We start from the raw sequence: 13,068 nt of genomic DNA on the forward strand, positions 1-13,068 counted from the left end.
GCCTTACAACCTCTCGCCTGTTATTTCATCACGATTCTGGACTGCCTCTATACATCTGTTTGCACCTGTGTTGACCATTGCTTGCCTGACTCTGAATAAACCTGCACGTGGATCCTACTTCAGTTGTCAGTGTAACTCCCCGTGGTTACAATAATAGATGAATGCATTGCATAATGCATGACTAAGTTTTACACAAACAATAAAACAACTTTAACATTGCTCTAACTGTAACTGATTTCTTATAAACCATGCATTTATTCCCAAAAAATAGATCACAACATTTTATTTTATTATTTTGCATTATGTACATTTCTTTCATTGCAAGTCTCTCAGATAAATCACTAATAAGCACTTGCATTATGTCTGGCCTGACACCGGTTTCACAATTATACACTAACAAAAGACGAGCCCTCTCCTCAACAGCACTTCATAATTCATATCTCAGCTCATCTCCGCGTTCACTTCAGCCGATCTCTCCTAAATAATTCATGCTGCTTTTATGAGACCGTCTCAACCCTCATCAGCGCTGGATTGTTTAACTCGCCGGAGCGGGACGAGTGTCCGGTATAAGTGGCGAATCAAAGCGACGCCGCTGGTGGCAGATGGAGCCTGACGGGCACGTTTTGCTCTCCAAATGGCCCCAGATTGTCCCCATTCATAATTAAGCAGCCGTTAAAGAGCGCTTCATGAATTATGAAGGAGGATCGGTATGATCTCCCTCCGCTCTAATGAAGTTCCTCAGGCACAAAGCAAAGCATGCCTTATTATGAGTTTATTTGCTCGTCTATCTGCTTAACCAATGCTATCAAACCAGCTTCATCTGTTACTGTGGGTTTCATTAGCGCGTTTCTGTTATCGATATGAAAAGAAAACCTTATTAACAGTTTCCAGGAGGGACTTCGGAGCTTTTTTGTTTGTACACACTTTTTGATGGTGATCTATTATTGGGTTTAGGGTTGGGCCGATAGATAATGCCATCGCTGATGGCCGATAAACTTTACGGTGCTGAGCCAGCAACTCGATTCATCGCCCCGCCCCACATTTATATTTATATATATCATATCATTTGCCTGTCATCTTAATAGCAATACCGGTCTTTTCATGAGCTGTGTTAAATGTACATATAGCTGCCGCTTGCATGACTGACAGCATCGTGAGGATTAAATGAAGGATTATACAGCACCTCTCATGCTTAATATGTGTAGATTCAGTGGCAAACGCTGTTATCTGCAAACCACGTCCCACAGACTTTACAGTGAGTGGCTTTAGTTATTTTCATAGTGGACTTGAAGCCACTGGAAGTGTTTTATCCACTCTTGGAAAAGTGTAAATGGTGGAGTAACATTCAGCACATGATCACTAATAAGATGTGCCATTATTAGTAACTTTAGGTGGTTTCTAAAACAAATCTGTCAGTATTATTGTCATTCTCTCATCTTCCGTGCTGCACATTTTCGCGGTTGTAGCTCCTGTCATCTGAAGGCATTGAGTGAGTGATTGACAGCTGATATTAACCAATCATTCGCGTTCAGTTCTAGAACAGTGGGCCAATAAGAAGAGCGCGAAGGTGGGGCTAGCATTGCGGCCTTTGTTTTACTTCTAAATGTTCACATAACAACTGTTTTAATGTTCCTGTTAGGCGTTTTTAGGTGCAAAGACGCATTCTGCATAAATGTCTCCTCAATCCGCGCACGCCGTGGGGATTTTGCCATGAAAACAGTGACAATGCATGCACTAGCACAAATGCTTCCAAATATATTTTTAGGTCACAAAGATGGTGTAGTTCAGGATTGGTAGAGCTACGCATCGATGAATTTGCTCTTTAGTGTTTGAACTCTCAGTAATGATTTTAAATCACACTAAACTGAGCTAAACTGAACTGAAACACTAAAAACTGAACTACCCTGATCCAGTTACTATGACCATTTATGTGAAGCTGCTTTGACACAATCTACATTGTAAAAGCACTATACAAATAAAGCTGAATTGAATTGAAAGATAAAATTTCAGGCATTTATGCGACCAAAGCGGTCGAGCCCTAGCATCTTTACTTGTTATTATTTTCTCATAATAATAATAATAAAATAAGAAAGTTATCATCAATCACAATACAAATTACTGTGAACTCCAAACGAACTCTCGTCTCCTCCACCAGTTGTGGGAAAAGCCATTATAATGACACAGATCAGTCTGCCTGTTCATGCCAGAGTCGCGCGGAAAAAAGTGATTGACAGGTGATCATTTGTGTGTAACTTTATTTATTTATTTATGGTTTGGTTATGGGTAAAGCAAAGACCATGTGGGTCAGCTTGGCTACAATTAATTAATTAATTAATTCGTTATGAATTAATTGATATTTAACAACCACTTCCCCCACCCACGACGACAATGCCATTGTCCTTTGCGATTTTTCACATTAGACATCGTACAATGTCAAATTGTCCAACACAATCCAACCCTAATTGGGTTAATTTAAAATGTTTTTGGTTTAAGTCAAAATTATTCGCCCTCTTGTTATTTTTTTTATACCCGCTTTCCTAATAACCCTAACTTGCCTAATTAACCTAGTTAAGTCTTTAAATATCACTTTAAGCTGTATAGAAGTGTCTTTATGAATATCTAGTCAAAAATTATGTGCTGTCATCTTGGCAAAGATAAACAAAAACAGTTATTAAAAATAAGTTAAAACTATTATGTTTAGAAATGTGTCAAAAAAAAAATATTTCCGCTAAACAGAAATTGGGAGAATATATATATATAAACACACACACACACACACACACACACACACACACACACACACACACACACACACACACACACACACACACACACACACACACACACACACACAAGGGGGCTAATAATTCAGGACGGCTAATAATTCTGACTATTTCGTTTCAGTCACTGTTATTTGATAGCTAAGAGTTTAGAGGGTTTTTATGTTGGTCTTAGGTATAATAAAAGATGGGGGCTCGTCCGGGATTGAACTGTCCAATTCACATATGCATTATGTTATGTCCTAATGTCCTAATAGTGCATGCACATTAGCACATTTGACATTTTTATGTAGACTCCGAATTTCTATTCCTAAGCCACTATAAATACCCTAAGTTCCATATCACAACCATCTTCGTTTTGAAGAATCCCCCATTCCACCCCTACTCCTCCTCCTTTCCTAGATGGGTGGCACGGTGGCCCACCTATCCGGGATTGAACTGTCCAATTCACATACTTATGCAATACGTTATGCCCTAATTAGGTGTTATAGTGCATGCACATTAGCACATTTGACATTTTTATGTAGACTTGGAATTTCAGTTCATGGTTGATGTAATTGAACCAATAACCTTGATCAGCATGGTGAGTTGTTTTATCTATCTTAATCAAAATACACAGAAAATGCAGTTTTTGAACAAGATTTATGAGAACGATTTATAACTGTGCGTTCACACCGAAAGCGGCGAGAGTTTCAAAGTAGCTTGAAGTCATTCATTTTCATTGGGATCCGTCGGCGATAATCGGCGAGTAGCAGCATGGTGAGTCTTCGCCATTGTGGGCGTCGAGGAGAGTTCACGTCAACTTTATGGTAATGAGCTGTGGCGGCTTGGCGGCACGCAATCAGAATGTAGAAGTCCACTGCTTGAGAGGAGTCCAGAGAACACAGTCAATGTGTACTTTGGTTCTGACCACAGTTGTTCCCATGGGTTTGATTATTGCGGTTGCCAGATTTCCAATTATTTGCAAAGTTTTCTTACAGGAACATGCATTTACAAAGTTACTGGCGAGTTACTGATGTGCATTAATGTTATATATATTTATCTTTAAAAAAGCCGAATTTCATGCGACAGTACAAAACAGTATTGCTGCTTCAGGATATTTCAGACATGGACACATTGGATAATTAAGTGGAGCAAAGCCACACCACACACAACTTGATCTTCCATTGTTAAATGAATTTGATAAAAAGTGCGCAACATTTTTTACGCTAGAAAGCATGTTTACGCGGATATGTAGCAGATATCCTGCAACAGCCCCTTTAAATATGAGATCAATGTAGCAAATTTTGACGCTTCGCCACAGGAGCTGTAGGCAGATAGCATTGTAGCCAGGGTGGACAGAGCGACCACCTTCGATGTGAACGCACTGTAAGGCAGTTGTAGTTTAGATTAATTTGTTCAACAGTATATATATTTTAGTCTATTTTTGTAACCCTTATTGGCTTATTTATTTTTATTATCTTTTTATTGGTTATTTTAATTTGTTTTGACCACTGTAATTAGTTTTTCAACAATTTAAAGGGTGTTAATATTTTTCCCAAATCTCGGTTAACATATTAGGGGTTCGTCCGGGATTCAACTCTTCAAGTAGTTGTAGGGATAGGTAAAAAAAAAAAAAAAAAAAAAAAAAAAAAAAAAATATATATATATATATATATATATATATATATATATATATATATATATATATATATATATATATATATATCGCAAATTTAATTGATTTTCAAAATTTTACAATTTGTATTTAGATATTTTTTTAAAAGTGATGTGCATTTTCAGTTTGTTTACATTGTGCACATTAAATGTTCATATTTATGATTTGTTATTACAGTGATTATTTTAGATAAACGTACAAATTAATAAAAAGATTTGTGTGCATCCCAGACGAGTGCATGGTGTTTAGTTTGTTTCCAAATCTTGGTCATAATATAAACATGGGGGCTCATCCGGGATTCAACTGTTCAATTTACACAATAATGCACTATTTAATGCTGCATTTATGTGTAAACATTGCACATACTTTAATGCAAACTCTGAATTTAAGTTCATAAGGATGAAACCGAACCAATAACTGTGGTTAGAATGGTAAGTTTGATTTGTTTAGTTAAATAGGTAATTAATTTAGTTGTTGCTAAATGGTTCTGGGTGCTAGCTAGAACATTGTTAGAATGTTTTAAGTAATTTATGCCTTTTTAAAGCATGTCTGGAGGGCTACTATGACTTTGCTAGGATGTTTTAGACGGCTGCATTCTGGAAGTCTGCTAAAGTGCTGTTTTTTAATTAAGATAATGCTATAACGTGGGATTACCAATCACCAGGAAGGTATTAAACAAACCATTGGTTCTCAGTAATGTATGTGTTAGGAATGTGCCATGAAATAGTCAACACCAAAAACATGAGATAATCAAAATTAGTGCCTCTTGATTCTCATTCAGAACTTTGATTTCCAAGTACAGCCACTAGTTTATACTGCAAAATATAAGCCAATTCAAACAAACCAAATTATAGGCCTGGGTAAAAAATATCTAAATTCTCCAATTGTGGTTGATCTTCAATATAATGAAATGTGCACTGTGAAATTCACTGTGAAAATGTGAAATGTGTCATTTGTCACGAGCTATATTGTTTTTAGATATTTAACAGTAATGTGCATTTTCAGTTTGTGTTTACATTGTGTACATTAAATGCAGATTTTATGTATAATTAGTTTTATCAGTGATTATTTAGGCCAAAAGTACAAATAAATAAAAATAATTGTGTACATCTATTTTGTTTCGGCCACTGTGATTAGTTTTAAAACAATATGAAGTGTGTTTAGTTTGTTCCCAAATATTGGTCATAACATAATTTGGGGGCTCGTCCGGGATTTAACTGTTCAATTCAAACAATAATGCACTATTTATTGCTGCATTTAAGACACTTTAATGCAAACTCTACTCAAGTTCATTATGATGAAATCAAACCAATACCTTTGGTCAGGATGGTGTGTTATGTTGTTTAATTAAATAGTTAAGTAATTTAGTATTGCTAAAGAGCTCTGGGTGCTAGCTAAAACATTGTTAAAATGTTTCAAGTCTTTTTTCTTTAAGTCTTTTTTTTATGTCTGGATGGCTACTATGAATTTGCTAGGATGTTTTAGTCGGTTGCATTCTGGAGGTCTGCTAAAGTGCTGTTTCTAAATTAAGATAATGCTATAACGTGGGATTACCAATCACCAGGAAGGTATTAAAACAAGCTATTGATTCTCAGTTGTGTGGTAAGAATGTGCTATAAAACACTAAAAGCATGAAATAATCAAAGTAAGTCCCTCTTGATTCTCATTCAGAACTTTGATTTCCAAGTAGAACTACTAGTTTGTACTGCTATAAATGAGCAAACTCAAACAAGCCAAGCTATGGGCCTGTGTAAGAAATTATATAAATTCTCCAATCGTAACTGATCTTCAGTATAATGTAATGTGCACTGTCATTTGTCACGAGCTACAATTTAAAAAAAAATAATATTTCACGGTAATGTGCATTCTTCGGTTTGTGTTTACATTATGCACACTGAATGCAGATATTATTTGTGATTTGCTGCTACAGTGATTATTTAAGATAAAAGTACAAATTAGTTTTAACAATTTGAAGGGTGTTTCTATTTTTCCCCACACACAAACTGGGGGCTCGTCCGGGATTCTACTGTTCAATTCACACAATAACGCAACATATAATGCCACATTTAAGTATAAACAGTGCATATATGCCAGAAACCTTTATGCAAACTCTGCATTTAAGTTCACAATGACGTAAAATAACCTTGGTCAGAATGGGGAATTGTTTTGACTGAAACATTATTTAAGATAAAAGTAAGTATTAATAAAAACAGTTGTGTGCACACTTGAATTAATGTAGTCTAAATGTGTATTTCAGTAATATAAGCAACCAAGTTTACAAGCCTTGATAATAAATTATGGATTCCATGTCTGCAAAACTAACATTATAGATGAAATATTGATAACAAATCAAATTAAAACAATATTGCAATACCCAGTCCATCTTAATTTGAATGAAATGTGACAGAACAAGATTGGACGTTCAAATCAATCTCATCTATACAGCATCCTTTCGATTTATGTAATTAATCTTCAATATAATGAAATTTATTTATTTTCTTTTCGGCTTAGTCCCTTTATTAATCAGGGGTCGCCACAGCGGAATGAACCGCCAACTTATCCAGCATATGTTCCAGCTGCAACCCATCACTGGGAAACATCCATACACACTCATTCACACACACTCATACACTATGGTCAATTTTTAGCATACCCAATTCACTTGTACCACATGTCTTTGGACTTGTGGGGGAAACCGGAGCACCCGGAGGAAACCCACACGAACATGGGGAGAACATGCAAACTCCACACAGAAACGCCACCTGACCCAGCCGAGGCTCGAACCAGCGACCTTCTTGCTGTTAGGAGAACGTGCAACCCACTGCCCCACCCCAATATAATGAAATGTGCACTGTAATTTGCCACAAGAGCTACGATTTTCAGTAATGTGCATTTTTAAATTTGTGTTTACATCGTGCACATTGAATGCACTTATATCATTTATTTGTTGTTTGTGATTGTTATTTAATTTTAAATTACAAATCAACAGAAACATTGTGTGTATTAATGTAGTCTAAATGTGTATTTCATTAATATAACCTAAGCAGCAGAGTTTACCAGGCTTGATATTAAATTATAGATTGCGATCTAACATTTTAGACGAAATTTTGATAACAAATCAAAATGAAACCACATAAACAGGAATCAAACTGAAATGTCGAACTGATTGCAATACCCATCCCTCTTAATTTGGATGAAATGTAGAAGAACAAGATTGGATGTTAAAATCAATCTCATCTACACGGTTTCCTCTCGGTTGATGGAAAAAAAAAAAAAAAAAGTCAACACGCAGGTGGGGAGAAATATGAAGATGTCAGAGCGATGACAGCGCACTATGTCATAACCTTTCCCTTCATCTCATCGCTTTAATCTCACTTCAGAGTGACAGGTGCAGCAGTCTCCCTCTATTCCCCTTTTCTCCGTCTGTCGCCTCCTTTCAACCTTTACCAAGCTCTGAATTTCTCCAATAACTGAAAGCAGCTCTTTTTTTCCTGTCCTTCATATTCAATATCCTTCAAAAATAAAAAAAGAAAAGGTTTTATATTCTTGGTCAAATCTTGGTGATAGTATAAACTGGGGGCTCGTCCGGGATTTAAAGGGATAGTTCCTCTCAAAATTACATTTCTGTCATCATTTAGTTGTTATATACCTGTTTGAGATTTATTTTGTTCTGTTGTAGACAAAAGAACATATTTGGAAGAAAGCTGAAAACCTGTATCTATTGACATCCAGTATTTTGTTTTGGTCAATAGATAAGTTCCTGTTCATATTCATATACAATATCCCTTAAAAAGAAAAAAGGATTTTATATTCTTGGTCAAATCTTGGTGATAATATAAACTGGGGGCTCGTCCGGGAGTTAAAGGAATGGTTTGGCCAAAAATTACATTTCTGTCATAATTTACTTGTAATATATCTGTTTTTTTGTTTGGTTGCCTTTTTTCTTTTCTTTTTTTTCTCTCTTGAAGAAAAAAACATATTTGGAAGAAAGCTGAAAACCTGTAACCATTGACTTCCACTGTGTTGTAATTTTCCTAATAGAAAAATGAATGGAAATGAATGATTACAGGATTTCAAATCTCTTTAAAATATCTTGGTTTTTGCATTTTAATGCATTTGGCAGAGTATGTTGTTTCAGTCACTGGATGAGTTCATGTTTACATTCATAATTATAGTCAATAACTCTAAAAAAAGAAAAAAGAGATTTATATTCTTGGTCAAATCTTGATGATAGTATAAACTGGGGGCTCGTCCGGGATTTAAAGGAATACTTCCTCCCAAAAATGAAATGACTGTCATCATTTAGTTGTTATATACCTGTTTGAGATTTGTTTTGTTTTGGTGAAAATATATTTGTAAGAAAATAATTTGTAACCATTGACTTCCACTGTATTATTGTTCCTACTAGAAAAATAAATGGAAGTTAATGGTTACAGATTTTAGATTTCTTCAAAACATCTTAGTTTGTGCATTTTAGTGCACTCAGCAGACTATTTAATTTCCTCACTGGATCAGTTTATGTTCATATTCATATTCAATATCCATCAAAAAGGATGATCAAATCTTGGTGAAAATATAAACTGGGGGCTCATCCGGGATTTAAAGGGATAGTTCCCTCAAAAATGACATATCTGTCATCATTCATTTGTTATGTACATGTTTGAGATTTTTTTTGCTCTGATGAAGACAAAAGAACATATTTGGAAGAAAGCTGAAAACCTGTATCCATTGACTTCCATTTATTTTCCTAGAAGAAGAAGAATAATAAAGTGGAAGTCAACGGTTACAGGATTTAAAATTTCTTGAAATTATCTTAGTTTGTGCATTTGGCAGAGTTTTTTGTTTTGGTCAATAGATAAGTTCATGTTCATATTCATATTCAATATCCCTCAAAAAGAAAAAAGGGTTTTATATTCTTGGTCAAATCTTGGTGATAATATAAACTGGGGGCTCGTCCGGGAGTTAAAGGAATGGTTTGGCCAAAAATGACATTTCAGCTTAAAGTTGTGTTGCGCCATCTAACGCCAAGGAGTGATGTTGCATACTTTTCTGCTCGACGCCAGTGAAAATAGCTTGGGTTTGAATCCGGAAAAAATGTCTCTAAAAACACAAACGAAAATCATCCTGGTGTGTACGAGACTTAAGAGTGAGTAAATAGTAATTAAATAGTTATTACTGGGTGTACTACCCCTTTAACTGTTCACATAATTATGCACTATTTTATGCGGGATTTAAGTATAAACAAGGCATATAAGTTAACACATTTGGCTGACACTTTTATTTATGGAAAAATCCGTATTTACATTAACCTTAGATGCAATTGAACCAATGGAGGAAGATTCGTAAGACAGCTGTGGTTTAGATTTATTAGCTCACCAGTGATTATTCTAGTTTTATCTGTTTTATATTTTTTCTTTTTTTTCTTGCCAGGAAATTTTATCTATTTTCTTGGTCACAACATAAACTGGGGGCTCGTCCGGGATTAAACTGTCCAATTCACATACTTATGCACAATTTCGAGCTTCATCTTAGTTTAAACAATGCATAATCTTTAGTGCATTTGCCAGACGTGGCAATGTTACACAATCTCCGTATTTAAGTTCATGTTTCATGTGATCGAACGAATAAACAAGAGTAATTTTGTTTAATCATAATGCACAGAAATGCACTTTAGCCCCCAGGAGTTTTAATGAAGATCCATGAGAAAGATTTTGTAAGGAAGATTTAAAAGACAGTTGTGATTTAAAGGCCACATAGTTTACCCCGTATTTTATGATTTAATATTAGTATTAAGGTTCTTCTGAGTGTGTCAGTTTAGGTTCAGTTCAACACACAGTTCAGATTTTTATTATAATGTGTTATTTTGGGGGCGTGTACACGGTTTGCTGTTTTAGGGGTGTGTAGCTTCACATGAAAATTAGTTTCAAATTCCTGCTCAACGTATCTAGGGGGCGGAGCCAAAAGCTCACCCGCTCTGTGTTTGGCAGCCAACAGGCATACAGAAACGCTGCATGAGAGGAGCAGCATTCAGCCGTACATGTACGCCTCGGCCACAGACCAAGTAGAGAGTACACAATCATTTGTGTCTTTGAATAGTTTCTCAGCCAACTGTGTGCTAGTTTAAAGTGCCGAGCTTGTACACAGACTAATAACCACGCACACTGAATTAACTTAGACTGAGGCACCGGATGACCCGCTTGGAGCCGCGACATGGCACACCAGACACGGACATTGGCATGTCTATGGCAGATGGCACTCTGTGGTAGAGATCTGCGCGGGACTAAATATTGAATCCCGCCAGGTTTTAGCCCGAATCTGACTGCTCCCGCTTATATTCAGCATTTGTTGTCCTGCTACCCGCCGCGCCCGTTCCTGTTAACGAGCGGGGGGAGAACAAAACCGAAAACCACCCAGCTATACATAGTCCAGACAGCCTATAACAAGCTGTCTGTATAAACACACACATAAGCACGCTCTCTCTCTCTCTCTCTCTCTCTCTCTCTCTCTCTCTCACACGCACGCACGCACGCACGCACGCACGCACGCACGCACGCACGCACACACACACACACACACACACACACACACACACACACACACACACACACACACACACACACACACACACACACACACACACACACACACACACACACACAGACAGACAGCAGCACAAAGGTCTCTTATTCGCGGCACACACAGCAACAAAGCGACACTCATGTGAGGCAAAAGCGCTCGCACTTTACAGCTGCACCTAGTTAAGATCACACTCACGGGGAGCTTCTGTGACCTCGAGAAATGCAAACGGTTTAAGGTTTAAGGTAGACGCAATGAAAAGTACACTAGTTTGCAAACCTACCGAATGCTGATCTTGTGTTGAGCCCAATGAGCCTTAAATCTAAAAATAGAGCAAGGGTGTTCCTCAAGTGACAACGCTTTGACTCACACGCTGAAAATGCCGGACGTGAAACGACAAACTGAGGGTATGATGACACGCGTCTGTCAATCAATATTGGTGGGCGGGGGGACCGCGCTCCTACGTAAAGTTATGGTCGATCTAAAAACCGCTCCAATTGGTCCACCGTTTTTATGTTGTTAAATTGAAAAAAAAGGACTGCGTGTGTTTATATCAGCCCATTATACACTATATTTATACACATGTCTGTCCAGACAACTTGAAAAGTAGATTTTTCACCATAGGTGCCCTTTAAGTTCATTAGCTCAATAGTCTTTATTTTAGTTTGGTCCATTTTTGTATTTAATGCAATTCTCTGAATTACACCAATAACTAAAATCAGTTTCTTTCCTAATCGTTCATATTCAATATCCCTAAAGAAGAAAAGAAAGACATGACCAGCAATGTGTTCAGGCGTATCCTTAATTCCTGTCGGGAAGAGAGCATCGTGGGCCGTCAAATGAGACGGTTTTCCATGAAGCAGCTCTTTTAGGGGGTTAAAGAGCCATTAGGGGCTCTAATGAGCGAATGAGACGTGTTCCTGTGGCTCTACGTGACAGCAGTAAGATGAAGCGCTGATGAGTCATTTCCTCTCCACTCGAGGTTTTTTTATTAGACCCAGCTGAGAACATGAGAACTGCAGTCTAACAGCCAATAAGAGTGAACTGGAGAAAGCCCATCAGAGACGCATCCATAACGAGTTCAGAAAAACTGACTGCTACTTACTAGACACTCCGCTTATCCAGGGAAAATTAACCACTGGGATGTTATGGTGGTTCTGGGGGTTGCTATGGTGTTTTGGGGGGCTGTTTACACCAATAAAAAACTCTATGGAAATATATGCAAATTACATGTATGATATACAAGTTCACATTTGGATTTCTTATTTATAAAATGTGTCATTTGCATAGTTTATTTCGAAATATTGCCAAAATCATATATATATATATATATATATATATATATATATATATATATATATATATATATATATATATATATATATATATATATATATCAGCTTGCCTAATACCAGGTGTTTAATTAGCGACATGGCTGCAGCCAGTGATGAAGCCGAAGCCGTCACATCAAGCATTGCCAGCACTGATGACCATCCATGGCCTTATCTGAAAGAAATGCTTTCATTTGCTGAAATACAGAATGGCTCTTACAGGATGCAGTGTCTACTTTGTTTGCCACTAACCACAAAAATAAGAGCTTTAAAGAATTTATCGTCAAATTTGAGAAAACACATTGAGGTAAGAGTTTATTTAATGCTAATTTAATTTGAATTTAGTCAAATTATGTCTGACTTTACGATGGTATAGTAAGCACAATGTTACCAAAAGTTAATACAGTTACTGATATGGCAAAAACCACTGCGACATGACTGTTTTAGTCTATTTTTTTTGTGCAACATGAATAAATGTATCACTGAAATTATACATTGTGCATCAGGTGCATTTAGCTGTGAGTTTGTGATGTATTTTACATTGAATATATATGTAGTTTAAAAAGTTAAAATAACACTGATCCTCTTTGTTTAATTTTAATACAGAGAAAACATCCGAATTGAAAAACTACTCGAAATAAAAGTATTGCCCCCCTCTGAGACTGACAGATAATTCACATGAAAGTCAGCTCTGATTTTTTTTACGTTTTCCTTTTTTTTTTTT

General features: G+C 36.5%; 1 protein-coding gene and 2 long non-coding RNA genes across 4 annotated transcripts in view; 2 read left to right on the plus strand and 1 right to left on the minus strand.

Moving 5' to 3' along the window:
- LOC147841212 (uncharacterized) overlaps positions 1-13,068 on the plus strand; it is a 1,204,737-nt gene that overhangs the window by 753,487 nt on the left and 438,182 nt on the right. The gene's annotated exons all lie outside the window — the stretch shown is intronic.
- The window catches only part of disc1 (DISC1 scaffold protein), a 92,686-nt gene that overhangs the window by 6,622 nt on the left and 72,996 nt on the right, over positions 1-13,068 (minus strand).
- Positions 5,885-12,262, plus strand: LOC147841217 (uncharacterized). The gene is made up of 3 exons (XR_015506492.1): positions 5,885-9,691; positions 9,800-10,174; positions 11,638-12,262. It is a non-coding gene; the product is annotated as an uncharacterized LOC147841217 (long non-coding RNA).

The sequence above is a fragment of the Danio rerio genome, chromosome 13 (genome assembly GCF_052040795.2).
Source record: "Danio rerio strain M-AB ecotype USA chromosome 13, GRCz13ab, whole genome shotgun sequence".
Taxonomy (NCBI): Eukaryota; Metazoa; Chordata; class Actinopteri; order Cypriniformes; family Danionidae; genus Danio; species Danio rerio.